At 37.0% G+C, this 25689-nt stretch overlaps 1 pseudogene; it reads left to right on the top strand.

Annotated features, from left to right (window-relative positions):
• LOC136862987 (inactive selenide, water dikinase-like protein) overlaps positions 1 to 25689 on the top strand; it is a 285058-nt pseudogene that overhangs the window by 189467 nt on the left and 69902 nt on the right.

Here is a 25689-nt window from a genome sequence, read left to right as displayed (position 1 = left end):
GTTGTGATAACAACATATGGATAAATTATTGAAGTGAATGGAAATTTTCTTGAGGAATTCTGTTACTTCGACAGTGTTCCAGTAGTATTTCACAATCGTTGGCAGGGGAGTTGATCGTAGCACAGCTGGTCATTCTCTTGAGTACGTGGTGCATTCAGTTAACAGGTGTCGAGCAGTCTGTAGAGATTTTTCCGGGCAGCTGCAGAGTGGTGAATCCATTATGTTCATTTTGTGGAGATAGGATTTAAAGCGACCATGATTTGTAATAAACTGGGTGGTTATGAAGTTGGGCCAGATAGATGAGGACAGTCTGTGTGGTATATTAGGAATGAATAATTTTGTATGGAAGGAATCTTCGGAGCTGGTATATATGGAGTTCCAAATTGTTGTATAGTATTCAGTTAATAATACTTGTTTGGCATAATTTAGAGGTGGTGATTTGTAGTCTATTGTAGATTTATAGCTGGTAAACTCATCTACTCTTTTAAATATATATTTTCCAATCTTCAAAGGCAATCAGTCAACCTCCTCGGATTCGGCCTCTGTACAACCATGTAATGTGCCTTTTTTATCATTTACCCGTAAGCCAATTTTTGCTTCCATTTCCTCTAGCTCCAGAAATAACTGCCTAATTTCTAATTCATTGCGGCCAGTAAGAACAATATCATCCGCATATGCAAGGACTTTTATGTTGTCTCCCCAGTGTGATGCCAGCAGGTACAAAAGCTAATTTCCTGATGATCTTCTCCAGTGCAGTGTTGCATAGAAGAAGAGATACTGCATCTCCTTGCGTCTCAGACCAGTTTTATTCTGGAAGGAACTTGATTTTCCGCCCTTGAGTAAAACACGGCTAACATTACCAGTTTGCACATGTTAGTTAATTTTATGGGAAAGCCAAATATCATCATGATGTTTCACAGCCCTTCTCTATGGATTGAATCATATGCCTTGAAGAAATCTATAAAGAGGTAATGAACCGACTCCTTGTGTTCCCACACCTTATCATTCATAGTCTTAATAGCAAATATATTGTCTGTAGTGGATCTGTTACTACGAAAACCGTTCTGATAGTCCCCAATAACTTTTTCAGCAAATGGTTTTAAAAGCTCTAAAAGAATAAAAGACAGAATTTTGTAGGCTGTGTTTACATAATTTTGAAGTTCTTCCTTATCCCCTCCTTTATGAATTAGGACAATAAGTGATTCCTGCCATTCTTTTGGAATAACTTCATGCCATATCCTTAGAATGATCTTATATATGTATTTATGTAATCTTTGTCCACCATATTAATAAGTTCAGCAGGAATGTTGTCACTAACTAAAGCTTTATTGTTTTTTTAAACATACAATATTTTGTAATACTTCTTGATATGATAGCTCTGGCATTTGTTCTTCTGATGAGGAACTAGATGGTTTACCAATACAGTTTTCTGGATCATCACAATTCAGCAAGGAATCGAAGTATCGCTTACAGTTATTTAATAATTTGTCCTGATCAGCAATTAAATTTTCAGACTTATCTCTCATAATACTTGTAATAATTCACATGAAAAACTTGATGTTGGCTCATCATTCGTTTCAGAGTACTCGTTTGTGAATAGTAAATAATATAGTCATATCAAAGTAATGATGGTGACGTTAATAAAAACATTGGAAACTCTAAATAAGGTAATGAATAATGGTCCCTAGGCTAATTAGTACCTACTAGTACTATGCTTAATACTAATGGCTAGGTGCAAGTGGTGAAGTAAATAGTTAGATGAGGAAAAAAACTTGAAAAGTAACCATAACTTATCAGTGAAGTAAATATATAGGCTTGTATATATATACATAATGAAATAAAAATTTCAAAAGGTATATAAAAGAAATTTAATAAGGAGAAACATATCTAAGAGCAATTAGTATACCTTATGCTGAAAGAGATATTGTTCTCCCAAATTTGTAAGCACCTACAGGCATGTATTTCTTCTAAAAACGGCAAGAACTCTGGTGCTAAGGTGAGAGCGAGATAGATTTCAATTTAGCTGAATTTTTTAATGTAGGTATCTAATATACGACAAAGAATTGGGGTAATTTTACCACTGTGCTTCTGTTTTCTCTTGATACTGGGCATCAGTATTACAATGGAAGTAGTTTAACCCTAGAATACAAAACGTACTTCAATAGTACTACAGCAGTTTAAGCCCTTGACTACTAGCTTACCCATTGAGAACTGAGAAGTATTCAGTCCACCAACAGATACAAAAAAGTTTCTTTAAAAATATTGATCCAAAGGACTGAAGATAAAGTTATCAAATTAGAAGCTGAAGTGCAATTAAAATGTAAAATAACAAATTAATTCACAAAGAAGGTTGACCATTGTGATAAACTGTGATGATGTGAATGATTGTTGTGCTAATATAGTTAAATTGCATTCCAATTTGCAAACATGCGATATAAGAATATTCACTAAAATTTAAAGTTAATTATAATGTAAAGTCTTAGTATTGACTATAATGTTTAATTATACTCTTGACAAATTTAAACTAAAACCACTAACAAATACAATTTGATGTCTGTTTCCATTACAAAATATTCTCTCTGAATTCAGTAATCAAAAACATTACATCTCGTTTTCTCAATTAAATAAAACAATGCTGGACTAAAATCTCAACCACGTTGGCAAAGAAAACGCAAATCCAACAATGAACAAGTCATCACTGACATGGATAACTATAAAATATAACACAACATATAGCTGCCAAAGGAACATGTCTCAACATACAATAAGTAAATGTATTCAACAAATACAAATGCACGAGAATAAATGTTGCAAAACATAAATTATTTACATCAAACCAAACCCCATGACACAATAGCCTCGAAGTGCCTTGCTCTACCAAGCGGCCGCTGCTCAGCCCATAGGCCTGCAAATTACGAGGTGTCGTGAGGTTAGCATGATGAATCCTCATGGCTGTTGTTATTGGCTCTTTTGACCGGGGCTGCCTTCTCACCATCAGATAATTCCTCCATTGTATTCACTTTAGACCGAGTAGACCTCGGACCAGTCCTCAGATCCAGGTAGAAATCCTTGACTTGGCCGGGAATCGTAGGCCTTTCCTGTCTCATTGTCGCCATAAGACTTGTATCTGTCGGTGCGACGTAAAGCAAATATTAAAAATTTTAAAAAAATATTTGTGTTAAAAAATCAAGGTTAACTGAACTTATTAAAAACAAAATAGACATTTGTTGACAAAAAATTACAAACCTGAAATCATCAAGAACTTTAAAATACTTAAAAAAATCATAGCATTAGGTACTGGAATGATGCTGATAGTTATACTAAATATACTGGAAATATACTGGAATTTTGAAACTGGAACTCAGTAGACATCCTGTTTCTTGTTCGTAGTTGGCATGGATCATCTGCTGAAAGGTATAAAATGGCAGGGAGGGATTCAGTAAGGTGGCAGTGTAGTAATCAGTTAGGCCTATGCCGACGACTTGGTCTTAATGGCACATTGTGCTGAAAGCTTGCAGTCTGAGATCTTGGAACTTTAAAATTGGTGCAATGAAAATTTGCCATTCCAAGACTAAAATGATGTCAGTAGGTTGGGAATACAAAACTGGAACAGGTAGATCGTTTGTGTTTCGGATGTGTTCTCCCAAGATAGTAGTATAGTAAGTGAAATTGGATCAAGGTGCGGCAAAGCTAATGCAGTGAGTTTGCAGTTGTGATCAGCAATATTCTGTAAGAAGGAAGTAAAGACCAAGTTAGGAATGAACTCGATTGATGAAGTTGTACACATAAACTTTCTTTATTTGTGGCATCATGTGAGGTGAATGGAGGAGGATAGATTACCTAAGAGAATAATGGACTCTGTCAAAGAGGCTAAGAGAAGTAGAGAGAGACAGATGACTACGGTTAGACTCAGTTTTTAATGATTTAAAAGTAAGAGTTATAGAACTAAACAAGACCATAGCACTAGTTTCAAATAGAGGATTGTTGCCGTGTTTAGTAAATTCACAGAGGCTTGCAGACTGGGCACTGAAAGTTACAAGAATCTATAATGGACAGACAGGTGCTTCATTATCAGTTCTGTTCAAAATATCTGAAATATAACTCCTAGCTAGCAACTGGCTTCTCTGGACCATGCTTACTGTTCTACTTATCTACTCACCTTCGATGGAGACAGACCGAACAGGGAATGAATTTTCAAGGTCAGTTATAGTCCAAACTGGTCGAGATAATCTAACACAATTACCATTGCGAGAAAGATATACTCTTCCTCATTCTGGCGGTATATATTATGTCAGTGTCGTCTCATAATGGAACATCTGAAATATGTGCTCAAAGCTACTCGAGCTTGGCGCCGCATCTGCGAGCTGTCAAGGTATGTTGCGTCCTGCGAACTATTGCACGGCTGGAGGCTGTGAGTATACACCAGTGAGTTAAAAATAATCACCTTTTGTACAAATCTACTAAAAATCCTTACTTCTATACTCATCGTTATGTAGACCTACACTTTTCAACTTTCATCTCACCTATATAACCAATATCAAACTGCAAAAAAAGTTTTCACCCACTTGGTGTTGGTCATCAGTGGTGGATTGTATGTTTTTCTGGGCAGGTTCCTTCAGTGGTGTTTGCATCCAAGCTCCATTGTAAGTCATACAATAAGAAACCACCAATGGCTGTTGATATGAGAAAGACAGCTGTTTGATAGATCTGGTTCGGAATGGAAGCTTCTTTTGTAAATGTTATTAATGTGGTTTGTCCATCACTTAACAATGGTCCCATCCACTTGGATAGCAACAAATGGAGAGGGTTTAAACCTTGCAGTTTTAATTTTATGGCACCAATCCTCTGTAATTTCGCACAGAGCCTGCTTTTTGACGAAGGCAGTATTGTGATTACACTCAAGATACGACTAATGTCCTCAGACAGGAAATGCAATATGGTTAGATTTCTCCTCATGTGTCAAATGATGTACGAAACGAAAAACTGTTGTTTTCGTACTCTGGCCTCCAAAATGAGTCTGAGAATATGGCCAGTTCCATTTCAGAATCCAGAAAATTTGTGGCATTGATGAAGGAGAATGATGATGCCTTCATTATTTCCCTGTTTTGGCCTTAGTTTCATCATATGTATAAAAGTAATTTGCCCATGCAGACAGAACAGTGATGTATAATATGTACACAGAGAGTTCACGCTTAACAGACATTTTTTTTAAATGTTCAGACATGGGAAATTTTTACAGAAATGTGTATCAATAACTTCTTGACCCAAAGTCGGTAATGGAGATTTTACAGCAGAGCTGAGCAAAGTTTCTCCGGTGTAAAAATTGCATTTCTAAGTTTTGACTTCTTGTGGTACTTATGGGTCTTGTTAACTAACTAAGTTACGCAGCAGTTTGAGGATTCACCACTCAGTGCCATGAGAATTTTGTACAATTGGTAAGAAAATTAGTGAAAGCTGACACTGCATTTTTCTCAAAATAGTTTCTAATAATAACAATGATCATTTAGAACATCCTCACATTATTGGTAAGATTAACGGCATTCAACATTGGACACACTATGTAGATGACATATTCGCTATTTTAGACTCTCATATCACTAACAGCAACACAGTACTTGAACTTCTCAATTCAATTGATCCACATATGAACTTCATCATAGTCAGAAAACAATAATAGCCTTAATTACCTGGATTTAACCATTATGCATGACTATAACAACACTTTATCCTTTAATATATACAGAAAATTCATCCAGACATACATAAGAAAGCAGCTTACAACAGCATGGTACTCAGAGCATTGGCTATTCCTTCATACTGTAAAAACTACGAAAAAGGAATAAACACCATTCACAACATCGCAGAACACAACAGTTTCAGTAGAACCTTTGTTATCAGAATCATCAATAGATAAAAGAGCAGACCTAAGACCACACTAGCTAAAGAATCTGCTCCTAAAGATAAGTTCTCCAATAATAATAATAATAATAATAATAATAATAACAACAACTAGCAGTTTCCCGCTGGCTCCGCCCACAACGTACAAAGTATGGTGTTGTTCGTTGCTATCCTCACGGATGTATTTGCAAAGTTTCGAGTTAATGAAATAAAGCACATGATCTGCTGTGGTAATAGAATGTAATATTATGTCAACAAAACACTTGAAAATACATCGCACAAAGAAATTGAATTAAACGTTCCTTGGAACAACACTATGTGCCGAACTGTTAAAAAGTCCTTCAAAGATCTTTGTCATGGAGACAAATGTACTCATTACTTTTCTCAGAATTTACCAATTTAAGTAGTTATTACCTCAAAAGAAAGCGCTTGATCCACTGAGTGTTTTTGGACCAAAACAAACTCAATTAGAACGAAAGATATGATTACTTCAATGAGAATTTTTTTTTGAAGAAATGAGACTTCAAATTGAATGTGCACTCATAACATTCCTCAGAATCAACCAATTTGAATAGTTAAGAGCTGAAATGAAAGAGCTTGATCCACTGAGTGTTCTTAGGCCAAAACGAACTCCGTACCTCAATTAGAACCAAAGATATGATTGCTTCAGAGAGACGAAAAAATTGAAAAAATAAAATAATTTGAGGAAAGCGGAAGTTAAGTGATTTATAGTACGTGATGACAAGTCTGTGCATGAATACCTTTCAGTTTAAAAAAATGAAGGAAATCGATTGGATAGAATGGCTGGACTGACTGACTTTAGTTTTCATAATTTTTTTTTTATATGCAGATAATTTTTATTTGCTTTACGTCCCACTAACTACTTTTACGGTTTTCATAATTTAGTCCCGCAGGACTTCTTTTATGTGCCAGTAAATTTACCGACACGAGGCTGACGTATTTGAACCCCTTAGAATACCATCGGACTGGGCCAGGATCAAACCTGCCAAGTTGGGGTCAGAAGGCCAGCGCCTCAACCGTCTGAGCCACTCAGCCCAACAAAGTAGTTCTCTACTTTCACTTTCAACAGCATTAGCATTTACCAAATTCTAATATTAAAAAAGAAACACAAGATCAAAATAACTTTTAGAACCTCCCATACTAACTCCAGACTAATTTTCAATTCACACACTATCAACAATAATAACAATAATAGATACTTGAACTCTGGAGTTTATAAATTAGAATGTCAATCCTGTAGTTCCAGCCATATCGGTCAAACAGGCCGCAACTTAGTAATAAGGTACGCTGAACATCGCAACGCTCTTAAATATAATCATTCTTCAGCTATGAGTGAGCATCATAAAGAATATGGTCACGAATACACAACAATTGATCAAGATCTTAACATCCTCCATTGCAAACAAAAGAACACCTTGCTCAACATTCTCGAGAGCATCCACATTGATATTGATAAATTTAGAAACCCCTTGTATAATTTAAATGAGATCAACGAAAGCAATAACATTTTACTCGATACATCCATTCGATTTGTTTGTCAACAATTCCGTAATAAGAACAAACCCCGCTTCCAGTTCTCCAACTGAACACCTCCCCTTCTCCCCACCGGCCTAGTGCCTCCCTCCCTCACTCCTTTCACTATCTGTGCAAACACAACTGATCCAGCTACAAAGACGACGAGTGGAAGCAGAACCTCTAAACTGAGAAGGTCAAGCCGTTCAAGAGGGTAATTACTTAATAAGTAAGTCTAAAGTTTTTTTTTTTTTTCATCTATTAGCCCAAGCTTCTCACATATCCTCCTTCATTCTTTCCATTACAGATTTGAATTTTATTGACTGTTTCCACTACCGAGTGACACATGTAACACTTGGCACTTGTTTCCTCTCAAATATGTTCTTAACTTCTGTTGCCCTCTAGACTTTTTGAGCATGTGACTCAAAGATGATAGGCTATGTTTCAAGTTTTATTTTTGTGATTTCTTCCTCGTTTTTATTGTGACACACTGTACTTTCGGGCTAAGATGTTCTCAACCTTGCTACAACCTCATATTTTATTCATTTGATTTTGCACTTGTTTTTTATATTCTTTCTCATCTAGTTTTTAACAACATTCTTTTAGCATTAATCAAGTAGTTTTTAACATTTTCACTGAAGATGGCTCAAAAATGAGCTGAAACATGTTTGGTTAGAATTACTCCATCTAAAAATGAAAATATATATATATATTGAATAGGGCGACGAAATAAATCCTTTCCTTTGTAAACTTAGGTCCCTTTCCATGTGACGTGTCACAAATGGTGTTTTCAAATGCTCTTCATGTTCTATGTCTAGCTTATCCATTTCCTTCAGGGCTGATGACCTAGATGTTAGGCCCCTTTAAACAACAATAATCATCTATCACCATTTCCTTTGAAACTTTTCTTGTAGCCTCTTCCCCTTTTGCTTCATTTCAGTCATTTTTTTTTTTTAATCAGGTTAATATTTGTATGTTTCATGGTGTGGATTACTCGAGTCACGTCCTAGTTCGTGAACCATGGGCAACATCTGAGTGGCCTAGTAAGTGGTCCTGAGAGTCGGAATACCAGTTGTTACAGAATGGGAAAGGGCATCTCGGATATATTCTGAGTCGTGGCCCTCCTTGTGCTCAGGCGGCTAGGACGATACAATCCACCTGCTTCACGAATTTACCAAGCTCAGAACATTTTAATCAAGCCTCGGACGTATGGGAGTAACGGAGTCCCACCCCCATTTGACAGGCAAGGAACTCCTTGGAAATAACTTGGCAAATGAAATGGAATTCGATGGGGAGCTATCAATATTAATGGGGCCTATGGAAGAAAGAAAGTAAAACTGGTTGTGTCAGCAAAGAGGATGCACCTGGATGTGCTAGGAGTAAATGCTATTTGGGTAAGGGGAGATAATGAGGAAGAGATAGGAGATTACAAAGTGTATTTGGCGGGTGTTAAAAAGTGAGACTAGAGTGTGGAGTAGGGCAGTTCATCAGGAATACTATTGCACTCAACAGAGTTTCTGTTAGGCACATAAATGAACGAATGACGTGGGTAGATTTGGCAGTTGGAGGAATTAGCATGAGAATTGTCTCAATATATTTACCATGTGAGGGTGCAGATGAGGATGAAGTTGACCAGTTTTATGAAGCATTGAGTGACATCGTAGTCAGGGTCAAGAGCAAGGACAGGATCGTGCTAATGGGCGATTTCAATGCGAGAGTTGGAAATAGAGCTGAAGGTTATGAATGGTTGATTGGGAAATGTGGGGAAGATATGGAAGCTAATAGGAATGGGAAGCATTTGCTGAACTTCTGTGCTGTATGGGTTTAGCAGGTACGAATACATTCTTCAAGCATAAGGCTATTCACCGCTACACATGGGAGGGTAGGGGTACCAGATCCGTAACAGACTCTCTTAACCGATTTAGAATTCAGGAAATCTGTTAGGAATGTACGGGTTTTCCAGGGATTTTTCGATGATACAGACCACTATCTGATCTGTAGTGAACTAAGTATCTCTAGGCCTAGGATAGAGAATGTGAAATCTGCCTGCAAACAAATACAGTAATTGTAGAAAATCTCCAGGAGGAGGAAATTAGAAGTACGTGGATATGATTAGTGAGAAGTTCCAAACAGTAGACAGTAAGCAGGTTCAGGATATAGAAAGAGAATGGGTGGCATACAGGGATGCTGTAGTAGAACCAGCAAGGGAATGCCTAGGAACAACTGTGTGTAAAGATGAGAAAAAGCAAACGTCTTGGTGGAATGAAGAAGTGAGAGCAGCTTGTAAATGTAAAAAGAAGGTTTATCAGAAATGGCTCCAAACAAGGGCCGAGGCAGACAGGGAATTGTACGTAGATGAAAGAAACAGAACAAAACAAATACAGTAGTTGTTGAATCCAAAAAGAAGTCGTGGGAAGATTTTGGTAATAACCTGGAAAGGCTAGGTCAAGCAGCAGGAAAACCTTTCTGGACAGTAATAAAGAATCTTAGGAAGGGAGGGAAAAAGGAAATGAACAGTGTTTTGAGTAATTCAGGTGAACTCATAATAGATCCAAGGGAATCACTGGGCAGGTGGAAGGAATATTTTGAAAAATCTTCTCAACGTAAAAGGAAATCTTCGTGGTGGTGTCGCGAACAACAGAGCTCATGGGGTGGAGGAAAATGATGGTGAAATTACGCTTGAGGAAGTAGAAAAGGTGGTAAATAAACTCCATTGTCGTACAGCAGCAGCAATTGATGAAATTAGACGTGAAATGGTGAAGTGTACTGGGATGGCAGGGGTGAAATGGCTTCATAGAATAATATGATTAGCACGGAGTGTTGGTGAGGTACTTTCAGATTGGACAAAAGCAGTGATTGCACCTATCTATAATCAAGGGAACAGGAAGGATTGCAACAGCTATCGAGGTATCTCATTGATTAGTATACCCGGCATAGTATTTACTGGCATCCTGGAAAGGAGGGTGCAATCCGTGGTTGAGAGGAAGTTTGATGAAAACCAGTGTCGTTTCAGACCACAGAGGGGCTGTCAGGATCAGATCTTCTGCATGCGCCAAGTAATTGAACAATGCTACGAAAGGAATAGACAGTTATGTTTGTTTCGTAGATCTGGAGAAAGCATATGACAGGGTATCGAGGGAAAAGATTTTCGCCATACTAGGCGACTATGGGATTAAGGGTAGATTATTAAAATCATCAAGGGCATTTATGTTGACAATTGGGCTGCAGTGAGAATTCAGGTTCGGAGTACTTACAGAGGTTAAAAAAGCTGTAATCTTGTTGTTTGTAGTTTACTTGGATCATCTGCTGAAAGGTATAAAGTGGCAGGGAGGGATTCATTTAGATGGAAATGTAGTAAGCAGTCAGGCCTATGCTGATGACTTGGTCCAAATGGCAGATTGTACCGAAAACCTGCAGTCTAATATCTTGGAATATGAAAATTGTGCAATGAGTATGGTATGAAAATTAGCCTTTCAAAGACTAAATTGATGTCATTAGGTAAGAAATCCAAGAGAATTGAAAGTCAGATTAGAGATACAATCCTGACACAGGTAGATAATTTTAAGTATTTAGGATGTGTGTTCTCGCAGGATGCTAATATAGTGAGATTGAATCAGGGTGCAGTAAAGCTAATGCAGTGAGCTCTTAGTTGTGATCAACAGTATTCTTTAACAAGGAAGTCAGCTCCCGTACAAAACCATATTTACATCTGTCTATTTTCAGACCAACTTTGCTTTACGGGAGTAAAAGCTGGGTGGACTCAGGATATCTTATTCATAAGTTAGAAGTAACAGACATGAAAGTAGCGAGAGTGATTGCTGGTATAAATGTTGATTCCCATAGGGAATCTGAAATATTTGTTCTGAATGAGTAAATTTATAATGCCAATGTAAATGGTCCATTATTGTATATTATAAATTTTCCAGCTAACTCATTCTTCGTTACCAGCGTTTCGCCCTCGTGTGCTAGGGTGGGCTCATCAGTTGGTACCTAGCACACCTACCAATACGACGGCTAGTGCATACCATGGAGGCCACTGCGTAGGCTACTTGGAGCCACCGGCAGTGCCAATGCACTAAGAGACTTTGTCTCTTTACCAAAAATTGATGCCTGCTTGGCCATCACATGATATAAATGTTGATTTCCATAGGGAATCTGAAATATTTGTTCCAAATGAGTAAATGCTGGCAACCAAGAATGAGTTAGCTGGAAAATTTATAATGTCCAATAATGGACCATTTACATTGGTATTATAAATTTACTCATTTGAAACAAATATTTCAGATTCCCTATGGGAATCAATATTTATATCATGTGATGGCCAAGCAGGCATCAATTTTTGGTAAAGAGACGAAGTCTCTTAGTGCATTGGCACTGCCAGTGGCTCCAAGTAGCCTACGCAGTGGCCTCCACAGTATGCACTAGCCGGCGTATTGGTAGGTGTGCTAGGTACCAATTGATGAGCCCACTCTAGCACATGACGGTGAAACGCTGGTAACCAAGAATGAGTTAACTGGAAAATTTATAATGTCCAATAATGGACCATTTACATTGGTATTATAATGATTGCTGGTACGAGCAGGTGGGAACAATTGCAGGAGGGTACTTGGAATGCAGAGATAAAGGCTAAGTTAGGAATGAACTCGATGGATGAAGCTGTACGCATAAACCGGCTTCTGTGGTGGGTTCATGTGAGGCGAATGGAGGATAGGTTACCTAGAAGATTAATGGACTCTGATATGGAGGATAAGAGAAGTAGAGGGAGACCAAGATGACGAAGGTTTGACTCAGTTTCTAACGATTTAAAGATAAGAGGTATGGAACTAAATGAGGCCACTGCACTAGTTTCATATAGAGGATTGTGGTGACATTTAATAAATTCACAGAGGCTTACAGACTGAAAGCTGAGTGCATCTGCAAATTGTTTTATTTTGATGATTGTGATGATGATGATAATGTTGATGCTTGTTGTTTAAAGGGGCATAACATTTAGGTCATCAGCCCTGTTTTATTTTCTTCCTCAAATAATTCCAACACAACATTCTTGCGTTCATACACAGAGCTAAGCACTCTCCCTTGTGATATACACCATACTTCAGTATGGAGTAGGAGATTGCTATATTGGGTTCTTAACCCTCTTTCACTCAGCCCATATGCAGAAGTTTGCTCGAAGCAGCTCAAACTAATTTTCGTGATTCTGCAACCAAATTACAAAAAATCAACATGTAAACAGGTTAATTCATATTAAATGAAATAAATCGCACTAATATAGGAAACTGTGAGCATTTCAGAAATGAATATACCTTGGACGTATTATTATTGGTAAAGTCAAAAAAAATATATATATATATAATAAAATTTGAAAATAATTTTTGAAAATTAAATAATGGTTTTCAATGACAGAAAGATCAGACATTGTGTCTTGCTTCTTTACTCTTAAACCTGAACGAAAGAACATTTAATTGTGGATAATTTAATATCAATATGAAGTGTGTGTTGCAATTCACTCATGTAGTATGAGACACAGTCATTCACTGTACACGTAACTTTCATCGATGTCAAGTTCTTCGCAGTCCAATGCACGGTGAGCCGCTGTGATTGTGCAAATATCTTCAGGGGTAAAATTGTCACTTCCCACATAACGTGAATCACTTTCGACCAAAAGAAAAAAAAAAGAAGCCATTATTACTGTCCCAATCATCTGAAAATTCAAGGATATAGGAATAATTCGGCCCAGCCATTATAAGAAAAGAATGACATAAGCACGTGCAACAATGGAGTAATGAAAAGATTTATAATTATTGTCCAGGAAGTACAGCAAACACACGATATACCAAAGAAACTAAACAAACTCAAGCTAAACTGATAGGAAGATCATACCATTGTATTCATAACCTAACCAAAACCAGATCCACACAATAATAACTTCAAACAAACACAACGTAAACATTCATGGTCAACAGATTTCATTTGTCGAAAGTAAAATATTTTGTACGGTTGGTGGATATATCTGTTGAGTTAAATGCAAATTCAATGCTTTAAGGTTACTGTCACAGTCATCTGTTACCATTTAACAGCCACACAAATGACCAGAATCCCTAAATAGGACAGAGCCGATGTATCGGCGCCATGAGCGTTGTCGCTATAACCTCTTGCGCCGATAGATCGGTGCGCTGAGTGCAAGAGGGTTAATTGTTCACATATCTGAATAACTATGCATGATTTTAGAGGCTTAGTTTTAATGCAATTTATCATCCAAACACCACCTATTATATAGGTATACTGTCGAGTTCTTGCTAACTGACAATTCACATGTTTTTCCATTTAATTGTTGCTCTAAATTTCCTGTTTCATTGTGATAATCAATCCAAGGTAGTTCTCTGACCATAAGCAAGTACATTAGTGACAGCACAGGACGTTCTACAAGATATTGACGGATAATGTTCGCATTATCTAGCGGTACAGCTGGGAGAAACTCCCTGTCAAAGAGCTTGTGCATAAGGTGGCAAAGTTCTTGTCATTATTTATGCATTTGGGGTAAGTTAAAATTGATAAGTAATTGTGATTGTGATTCATTTATATCACTTCACATGAGTGGAAAGATATGTGCTTTGCTTGGCTGTAATATTTATGAAGTACAGAAGAATTTGCAATGTTTCTTCTGTTTCTCTTGTGACAATGTGTAAGTTGAAATTTTGTTTACATAGCCCCCTGTGGCAAACTAACAAATGTGCAAATTGTCAAAAAATTAAGAGAACTGAAAGAAGCTATGATTACTCATGTCAAATCAATTTTTATATTTAATGATTGGTTTTGTGTGTTAGCCATACAGAACGAACTGTAGATGTGAGACTATGTCAGAGGGTAGACATTGTATAAATAATAAAATCTTGACCAAAACCTTATAACTACAGGTTCCCTAATTCGTCACTTTCACTAGTTTGCCATAGTGGGGACAATAGGGTCTATATTCTTCCAGTGACGGACATTTTCATAGTACTTCCTAAACTTCTGAGCTACACGACTCACATTTTAACTGGCTTAAGATATAATGTGCTTATTTTATTTTTCAGTTTACCTGTTAATCATCAATTCTGATGTGTTATTGTTTTGTGATCAGTGGGTTTTTAAATGTCAGAGAAGTGACTTGGATGAAATGTACAAGAAAGAAGGCATCACTCTTATTAATAACTATAAGATTAATTCAGATCACTCTCAATACAGAGTGAGTGGCTGCACGGTTTGGGTCACGTAGCTGTCAGCTTGCATTCGGGAGATCGTGGGTTTGATCCCCACTGTCAGCAGCCCTGAAGATGGTTTTCCATGATTTCGCATTTTGACATCAGGCAAGCGCTATACCTTAAATAAGGCCAGAGTGGCTTCCTTCCCACTCTTAGGCCTGTCCCATCATTGCCATTAAACCTATCCATTTAGTGCAACGTAAAGCAAATTGGAGAAAGAAAAAGCTTTAGAAATCCCCAGCTGTATAGCCAAGGGTGGTAGAGCGTAAAGAAATAACTGCTCAAATTTTACATATATATGCCTCGAAACTTAATTACCTATCGATTTAATACCTTCATGGCTTTTCATCTTTTATTCTCTCATTTTGAGACTAAATTTTTAGGTATTCTTTCTAACAGTAGGCTTCAAGTTTGCCCATAAATGTTAATTCAATAAATTGTGTGTGTAAGGCATGTGCGAGTCTGTTAATTGATAAGTGCCTTAATGTGTTGATGGAGGGGTTTTTTCCTTTTTTAATGAGGAATAATAAAATTCTAACCATGAATGTTCAAACAGGAATGCTAAATCAAAAAAGTAGTGCATGAATCAAGCCTCGTCACAATAGTGAATTTGTTACCTTGAATATGTGTCATTTCAGTTTAAATAATATCCAACTCAATAATTCTTCTTTAAAATATCCAATATTGCTTTAGCAACTTTGAAGTAAATATCTTAATACTTTAAAAAAATTAGGTTCTTAGAAGGAAAACATAATTTAATTTCATTGATTGCCTAAAGACTTAAAGATTTTAATATTTTCTTTGTATATGTAATTTATTTATCCATTTCTCTATATAAACTTGCATTCCTATTTGAATTTGGGGTCAAGTTACCAGGTCTCACTACTATGAGTGCCACTTGAAAATTATCTCCCATTTTAACACAGATAAAGCAAGAAGTATCCTGTGTTGTCCCAAATGTATTTGCCACAGAATTCTCAATTTCTGCACAAATTATCAATGCCTCATACTTGAGAAACCACACACTATTAGAGGGAAAACAAGCAACTAGCATTCTCTGCGTGCTCTGCCAGGTTGCAAGAATTTGAGTATTTCAGCTATAACGACGCTGGTGGCATAATTATGCATGACACATAGTGTGTCCTCTATTGTCATTAATCAAAACTATGGTGTGCTGTAGAGCTGGAAGATTACTACATGCCATTAGATCAGTTTATTGATAATATTGCGAGAGTCACAGGAGCTTACTATTAGTTTTCTGGCATTATAGAATTATAGAATAAAAGTTGAAAGCATTCATATATTGATTTCATTTTGAATAATAGTTCATTTCAAATTATCAATTTTGGATATAAGACCATGTTGACGGAAAGTGTAAGGTGAAAAAAATTGGTAATTAATCTTAAAGAAAAATGGTAAATGATTTATAAGCATTCAACGAATCGTTTAGTACAGTGTTGCCATTATGCACTTAACTATATTTTATTGATGAACGTATCTTCCTTAAAATGCCTTGTTGACTTAGAGTGTAGACCATATCGATATGCCATTTTATGTTAGATATCCGCCGTGCTGAGTGGCTCAGACGGTTAAGGCGCTGGCCTTCTAACCCCAACTTGGCAGGTTCGATCCTGGCTCAGTCTGGTGGTATTTGAAGGTGCTCAAATACGACAGCCTCATGTCGGTAGATTTACTGGCACGTAAAAGAACTCCTGCGGGACTAAATTCCGGCACCTCGGCGTCTCCGAAGACCGTAAAAGTAGTTAGTGGGACGTAAAACAAATAACATTATTATTATTATTATTATTATTATTATTATTATTATTATTATTATTATTATTATTATGTTAGATATCCTACAATTACTGAATATTCAGGATAAACTTAAATATTATAACTAAGTGGTCTGCCTGTTCAGTACAATATATAATTTATTATATTTAGTACATGTTTTGTCCACTAAGGGACATCATCAGCTAATAATAAATTAACATTAATATATCAGAAATACAAAATAGATATTATTAAAATTTGAAAGACACATTAAAATATTGATGTATGTTTATGACATTTAAATAAGATCTTCAAAATTTTGTTAAAATTGTAAGTCATATGATAGATATCCTACATGCAAATCACTTGAAATGAAATTGCCAAAATGTGGCAATTGAAATTACTAATCCCTCATATGGAGGGCATTTTGGAATTATTGAAAATTCTTCCAGGATGCCAGACAGAAGGGTACAATGTAGGACATTACCCTGACTTTGTGGCACTTTTGGCATTGCAAGACGGCAGTCCTGGGTTCCTTGCCACTCGCTTCAGAAAGCTCTGGCATAAGCATTCACAATCATAGTATGTTGAGTTCTTCATAACAGTGACAATAAGAATGAACAAATTGCTTGCTTCAAGCTCTCAAAGTAATACAATGATCCACATAATCTTAACACCAACTTTCTTTCTTTCTTTCTTTCTTTCTTTCTTTCTTTCTTTCTTTCTTCCTTTCTTTCTTTCTTAATCTGCTTACCCTCCAGGGTTAGTTTTTCCCTCGGACACAGCGAGGGATCTTACCTCTACCGCCTCAAGGGCAGTGTCCTGGAGCTTCAGACTCTGAGTCGGGGGATACAACTGGGGAGGATAGTACTTCGCCCAGACGGGCTCACCTGCTATGCTGAACAGGGGCCTTGTGGCGGGTGATGGGAAAACTGGAAGGCATAGACAAGGAAGAGGGAAGGAAGCGGCCATGGCCTTAAGTTAGGTACCATCCCGGCATTTGCCTGGAGGAGAAGTGGGAAACCTCGGAAAACCACTTCCAGGATGGCTGTGGTGGGAATCGAACCCACCTCTACTCAGTTGACCTCCCGAGCCTGAGTGAACCCCGTTCCAGCCCACGTACCACTTTTCAAATTTCGTGGCAGAGCCGAGAATCAAACCCGGGCTCCGGGGGTGGCAGCTAATCACACTAACCACTACACCACAGAGGCGGACATAATACCAACTTACTGAAATAGAATGAAAAAATCAGCACAGCCAACCTACATGAATCTCAGGCACTTTTCTTAGACATATCATCTTCTTACTCTGTTTCATCTTACTTGTCAAGTTGTTCCTCTGAACAGCCAAAATTCATATCACCTAAAAATACTCCCATTCAACCACAAGATGGCATTATAATCTTAGGCAAAAATGGACTTATATTTTTCTACAACCCGTCAAAATTTTACTAATGATGGCTTGTATGTTTATTTTAGGCCTGACAATGCGGTTGTTGGAGATGTACTAGTATTGACTAAGCCATTGGGTACTCAGGTTGCAGCTAATGCTCACCAATGGCTTGACCAGCCAGAGCGCTGGAATAGAATTAAATTAGTAGTGTCAGAAGATGATGTAAGGAAAGCTTACCAGCGGGCAATGGACTCCATGGCTCGACTTAATAGAATAGGTAAGTTTCTGTTATAGGACCAGCCTGTAGTTGGAGAATTTAAGAAAAATAAATATCTGAAAAGTTGTATGTATGCTCCATGTTACTCTCTCAGGATGTTTCTTCTTGTATCTGGAATTGCAAGTTTTCATAATTTTATAAAACTTTTGTAAGAATAAATGGAAATTATACTCTCTTCATTCCTACCTGTGGGATCATATTCTGTTATATTGCTAATGTTTCTGTTCACGTTTTGAATTTGTTTTTTTGAAACAACTTTAGTTTGCTTTTGCAACAATTAAAATATTGTAGTACATTTGATGGTGATATCACATTAATTTTATTTGTCACAGAGTTCAATACTTTTCTTCACTACAAGAAATTTTACTTTTTTAACAATGGAAATGGCATACTTGTGTTCTCCTGCTTCTTGTATGATTTAGAAATTTCAGTGATGAAGGTTCATGATTTACAGTGTTTCCCTTCTATCATGTCACTGCACAGTCTTAGAGAATGAACAAACTTCCACTCTCACTGCCTGCCCATGTTGTATGTTTTCAAAATACTGTTGATGTATGGAGACATATCAGAATAGCCGGTGGTTTGGGTTACATCAAGTTAGTTTTCAGTAATCATTCAGAAATGAGTGAACATGATTTTGACTCTGTGTGACACTCTAACAGGTTTACTTTTGTGAAGTTAAAAAGTGAATTATGCATACTGTTTCATCCCTCCTCCCTTGTTGGTCTTGTACATTTCTACCAATATGTTCATAATTCGACTCGTGGGTTCTCCTTACTCTGTTGGCCCATAGTCCAAGAAAATAAATGGAGATCTGTGGCTTAATGGATGTTAAATTATAAACTTACTGCAAACATATTTATTAATAATATGCTTACTATTTCAGTTTTGAAGCAAGCATTTAAATAAACACTCCTTTTTTTGTCCAATTTTGATTTTGTTGGTGAGGATAATCTTTATACTTGTGCCATGTTTGTGTTGCATGATGATATATCCCATAAGACATTTTATCTTACCAAGTGACTTGGCCACATGGTTGGGGTCGGGTAGCTGTAAGGTTGCATTCAGAAGATGGTGGATTTGAATCTCACCATCGCCCGCCCTGAAGGCTGTTTTCTGTGATTTCTCATTTTCACGCTAGATGAATGCTGGGGCTGTACCCTAATTAAGGCCACAGCCACTAACTTCCCAATCCTAGCTCTCTCCTCACAATTGCATCGCTGAAAATTCTCAATGTGTTAGTCCAACGCTAAACCACTAGCAAAAAAAATAACCATCTTGTCCGATATTTTAAGTATGCTATGACATCTGCTGACATGTACTGTTGTAATTTCATACAGAAGGCTGATAGGACATACATGATGATTAGGGAAAACGTGCCTCTAGAAATGCTGTGCCATGTCCTTTGGTTATGTTTTATAATGTCACTGGTACAACACATGTTCTGTATTGTTATTTTCATCAGAGATAGGGCATAGGGGGTTCTTTCCCACTCAATGCAAACTTTCCAGGGACTATTTACAGTTCATTCATGGTAGTGTTCAGGCATTCATAAGCATAAATTTCATGAGACCATTGGCATAAGAGACTTTCACTAGTATGTTCATAAACAGTGGAACATGGGTTACTGTTTTCTGCTCATCCAAGGAATAATCTTGCTATGTGACTGGAAGCGACATGACTGTGAATACACATGGATGGGAGGGTCCTGCGATTACATATATCCTATAGCTTCTCATAAAGTATGTGTTTAAGACCATCCAGGTCAGAGGTGCTCACGCTGGGCATTTTGACCCATGGGTGCCCAGCACCGTAAGCGGCCAGGCAGACGATGAGCATATGCTATGCAGCCATAATGACGTAGTTACGTCACAAGCTGTGAAGGTTGGGCGAAGTTCTGACAATCACTGCGGCGATACCAGAGTTTGAAATGGGGGCAGAAAATAATGAAAGAAAGAGGGCAGACATCCACATCATTTTCAACTTATGTTGTAAGGAATAAGTTGTGTTCATTGCAGTTCACGTATTTTGACAGAATACAATAAAGGGGCCTCAAATATTTTTTGTAATGTACATAATGAATTGCAATTTTCACTATTCAATTTTAAGAGGTGCTTTAGAAACATTTCTAATATAATACGGAGTTAAGGTGTATAAGCTGTGGCTTTTGGTTGCTTGGGTTTAAATTATCTGATAAACTCACCAATAATCCAATATGCTTACCGGGAATAACATTTCGTGGATACATTTACATTGTTATTGTACTTTAATCTTGGATAGTAAATATCTATGTCCTCACTCGTGATGAAACTCCCTCGCCATTTAGAGGGTAGCTATTTTCACCGGATGCCTGGTAAGCGTTTTATTTCCAAATTCAGTGAATAGGGAAATTCAAAACAACGCTAAAACACTGTGCAAAATAAAGGAGTAAACTTGTTGAATTATGTAGATATATTACTTTTTGCTGAATGAATAACAGTAATTTTACATTTTAAGAAATGGAAATACTGTCATTTTACAAGTTATAGTTCTCATCGTTGGGTCCGTATTGAGCAACGTATTCCTTTCTAAAATAATTTTTATTTTTTGAGTCCACCTTTTCAATACATAAGTGGGACATGTTTCGCCTATTTTTTAGGCATCTTCAGCTGCTGTTCCTACTACCTAAGATCAAAATAGCTGGGATCCTAGATTTTGCTTAATAATAAAATACTTAAAATGGTTAAGCTGACATGAATTGTTTTAACTAAAAGTATTTTTGTGTTTATTGTGTGTTCTGTAGAAACATCTGGCTGATGTGGATAGTTATGATTAGTGAATTGTGTTAACAAGTACCATACATAAAAACCTTTAGCTTGTATACAATTACTCTGTCTAAAAATAGGTAAGTTTACAATTATTGTACATTTGATAAAAACCTGATGATATCCTTTAAAAAACTTGTGATGACATTGGTTGGTTCAGGTTACATTAGTCTGTAATATCCAATGTGCGTGCTCTCACTGGAATCATCATGGACCTGAGTGTTACCTTGCGAGTAAAATTTGATAGCGTTTCTGTAAGATATTGCGTGATCAGTTACCTGAATGTTGCTTTTTGGCGATTAAATTGCAGAATCTTCATAGACCTGAGTGTCACCTTGGGAATAAAATTTGGTAGCATTTCCGTAATATATTGCGTGATCCATTCTCTGAATGTTGCTTTATGGTGATTAAGGGCCGGTTCGACCTTCTGCTGGTAAAGTGGCTGGCAGTTGCGTGGGAGGTAAACTACCTAGGGGTGTACATCAGCTGGCACTTTGGCTTGCATGCAACCACCTCCACGCTAGCGCTAGGTAGCTACCCAGAGCTAGACACTGATATACGGGGTTGGCTAGACTGTTTTTCAGTGACTTCTCGCTTTGAGGTGAGGTGCTATCGTTAGATGTATGAAGCTCATTTTGATTGTCTTATTTTTCTGTGCTTGCATCTGCTGATTATCACCAAAAAGCCTAATAATGGGAGTCCTACGAGTTATGGACAATGATTTATGTCGAGCTTTCGTGATTTTAATCTATGACCTTCAAAATCAATACTTAATTGGGATTAAAATCTCGAGATTACATTTTCTTATGCCAGTTAGGCAGCATTTTGGAAAGTATTCTCATAATAGATTGGTCAAGTCGCTCACTCCGTAATAGAAGGTACGCTTGTTCTTAACTCTCTTTTATGCACTTCCATGTACGTATAGACACGCACACACATCTTCCTTATGGACTTATTGCCTTTGAGCTTTCTGCAGGCTTCTGTGAATTGATTAAGTATCTCCACGATCCTCTATTTGCAACTAGCTCTGTGACCTCGCTTAGTTCACATGCATCCATTTATTGATAATGCATTTCATTCTAATGTTTAACTTTATGAAGATAAAATTGGAAGATACTGTAAATGTAAAGAACTAATTGGGGTAAATATCCATTCATAAGAAGAGGAATTCAAGAATGGATTAGTTTCCAATTTCTTTGAAATCATTTACAACTGATAGAGAATCTGCTACCTGGACAACATTCCTATATGCTATATGTTTTACTACTATAATGATTGGAATTAATCCTAACATCACTTTCTATAAGTAGCACACATATAAAACATTTTCCTACTAGACATAATATTGTGATAAAATGTTTCATTGAAATATATTATTAACAAAAGAACATATGAAAGAGGCATACAGATGAATACAGCATTAATAATGAAAATAAAAAGATATTTGGCATAATGAAGACTCTAACCTGCATACCTCATATTATGAAGCGAGCGTGTTAACCATTACGCTACGAGAACGCTTGGGGTATTTGTGATACATATACTGACTTATACCTGGTGTCTGAAAACTGAAAAATTAAAATTAGAAAATTAAAACCCCATTTGTAATGATTTCCAAAAAGGTTTTGATTTTATATCCTTTAGAGTATCTTTGCAAAAGCTTGACGTATAAAATGTGTCCCCGAAGCTATTGATGCGAGAGGCTGGTGTGACCGTTGTAACTCAAGGGAAGCATTAATGTTCAAAATCCTGCAATACAATATCGATCACTGTTATGGTATCATGCTTTTATCAGTATACTAAGCTAATTTAAGCTGTATGTCACCAGAAATACAGCTAATAATGTTCAGCTCTCAAGACTTGCCCGGCAGGTAAAGTCTTATCGGGCCCTCAAAGTAGGCAATAAATTACATGCCGGGTAACTACAATTTAGGCTACCAAAGCACTACCTGGGAGTGATTGAACGGAAATATCCTTTTACACGGAGGGCAAGTTACGCACTACTTTACCCGTAGGTGGTAGAACCAGCCCTACATTCTGTAAAATCCTGCCGCCTGTTGCTGTGTGGGTTTGAATAGGGGACTTCTCAAGGTTGTTGTGACATTTGTTGTGTTCTTGTTGAGTCTTTTAAAGGTTGATATTGGTGGACTGAGAGTCTGTAACGAAAAAAATATGTCTTAGTTGTGAAGTTTGTGTGAATTGAAGTATAAAATGGGGATGTTAAGCGGTCTCTTACTCACCCCCTTGGCTCTCTTGTGGCTGGCTTGCTCTTGCGACACCTGCTGTTCGACTGGCGATGGCTAATTCCATGCGCCTCGTTTTGTATCTGTGTGTGTTACGGGGAGGGGTATGGGTTGGGGAGGGGTGAGTGGATGAGGTATTTGGCTGTTCTCGGAGGAAGGGGTGTGGGCGAACCTTTTGTGTGTGGAAATTTATTGATGTTTTGGAACATTATTTTATTTTTAATACTTTTAATAATTATGGGATTTGATCGTATAAAGGATTTTTAGTCTCTATAACGTCATTTAAATTGTGGTTTCTATTGAAGAACTGGTCTATGAAAATGTAGATGTTTTCGTATTCATTCATCAGTGTTTGCCTTTTTTTAATTCTCTTTAGTATAGTTAAATCTTGTTCTATGGTCATGTAGGCATATCCATTTCTTCCTTATATATGATCATTGCTGAGAATTTATGAATTTTGTTCGCATTATAGTGTGCTAAGTATCTCGTTGAGAAACTTTCTCCTGTTTGTCCTTTGTATGAGACGAAACATTGGGTACAGGTGAGTTTGTAAATCCCGGATCCTGAGTATTGGCTTTGTTGTAGTTGAAGCTATTGTGATTTAGGAACATTCTTTGGTTAGTGTTTTGTGTTTTAAACAAAATTTTGGAGTCATGTTTCTTGATTAGATTAGAAATTTGATATATGTTGGTATTACTGTAAGTAAATGTGGCAAAAAACTATAGTAAGCTGCCTGTTTTTGAGTGTTGGGATGTAAAGTGTTGTTCTTGATTGTGTTCAGTGAAAAGGTTGGCTTCCTATAAATGTGATATTCGAAGCTATCGTCTTTTTGTGTGATGGTAATGTTTAAAAAATGTATGGACTTAAGACGACGATAAGCAACTTATTTGTGAACATATTATCTTGTTTCCAACGTATGAAAACCATTATTTCCACAGGAAAAATATTGGGAACTCTCAATATCTCAGCCCAAACCTTTCAATGAAAGCAATATACCAACTATTTTTAGGAAAAATCATAGTGGTTCTAAGGTAAAATTTTGGTTCTACTGAAATGTATTCCACAACAGTTTTCAGTTAAAGTTCGGTCAAACGAGATCGGATAAGCTGTACTTGAAACAGCTTGTCGCTGAGACACCCGTGGAGGCAGAGACGGGAGTGAGCTCCATCATAGGAAGGCTGAGAAAGGCTACACAGCACTAGCAAATGACACAATATGTGCAAAGGAAAATCAGAACGTTTTGACCTGCAACAGGTTATATTTTTACCTAAACTCACTCACAGTTCAATGTTCTACAAATGCCAGCTTTCGTGCTACAACATGTATGTCTGTAATACAGGTACAGGTGGAGCGAATATGTTCTTATGCAATGAGACTGTTGGAAAAAGAAGTTCCAAGAAAGTTGCATCCTGCCTCTTAAAATATGTGAGGTCTCACTTCTCCATTCTTTCCCCTCAAACCAAAAGGAAGTTAATCCTTTAGTCAGACAGATGTGTTGGACAGAACAACTGGCGGATTGTATCTCTACTGCTCTACTTAATTCGATTGGGCTATTTCACTACAGTTGAGAAAAATGCCTTATATTGGGACATTCATTTCTACCATGCAACAGGGACTTTGCCCTCTTGGAACAGAAACTTCGTCTGAGTTCAGTGCAAATTCCAACTCCACTATTGGAAATATTTGCCACTGCGAGATCATCAAATCCCTTTGAAGTGACAATGATGAGCAGGGAGGATGCTTTTGATTTTGGACACGTTGAAAATGGGATAATGAGAGACCCACACCTCAAAATCACTACAGTAATGTGGCTTCAGTTAAGTGCAGATGACTATAATTCCATACATGTGCGTAAAACTCACAATGTGTTTGAACGTAGAATTCACACCACTTAGTTTCACTGAAAAGAAAGAATGTGACCACGAAAGCCCTAGTTATACGAGAGGAACTACCTAAGGCATATCACATGCCTTTCAACAAATGCCAGCTTCCTCAAAGTGGAAAAGAAGAAAGACTTGACTGACATGCTGCAGGATATCTTGCCAGAACAAAGAAGTTACTATGGAAATATTTTGCCCTTGTGAATGTCAGCTATGTCTAATGATATACTGATTGCTTATTTTTACCCCCTCTTTGGGCATTATACTCTGTGTATTATTTTTTTTAAAGTTTTGTTCTATTATTCTTTGTGTGTTCATCGTTCTTAGTTTTACAGAAACTTGTGCAATAATGAACATGTTCAATGTTTTTGATATATTGTGACCATTATTTTTTTATGAAAGGAGGAGAAATAAAACAATTTTTGTATATAAAATAGCCTACGTTGCAGTACCTATCTGCTATGACATTCAAATCATACCCATACGACCAACAATCGGTTGGTTCTCAATAAACAGTACTTGTTTGGGTAAATAAAAGTGTGCCACTTAGATCCCTTTTCCACATTTTTGTCCTTTTGTTATAAATAATTTTTTTAAATGGAACTTGGAACTATAAATGCTGAATTATTATTGCCATAACCAACATCA

Source organism: Anabrus simplex, chromosome 2, assembly GCF_040414725.1.
Source record: "Anabrus simplex isolate iqAnaSimp1 chromosome 2, ASM4041472v1, whole genome shotgun sequence".
NCBI lineage: Eukaryota > Metazoa > Arthropoda > Insecta > Orthoptera > Tettigoniidae > Anabrus > Anabrus simplex.
The sequence above is the reverse complement of the archived record's forward strand: the minus strand, read 5'-3'. Positions and strand labels throughout refer to the sequence as shown.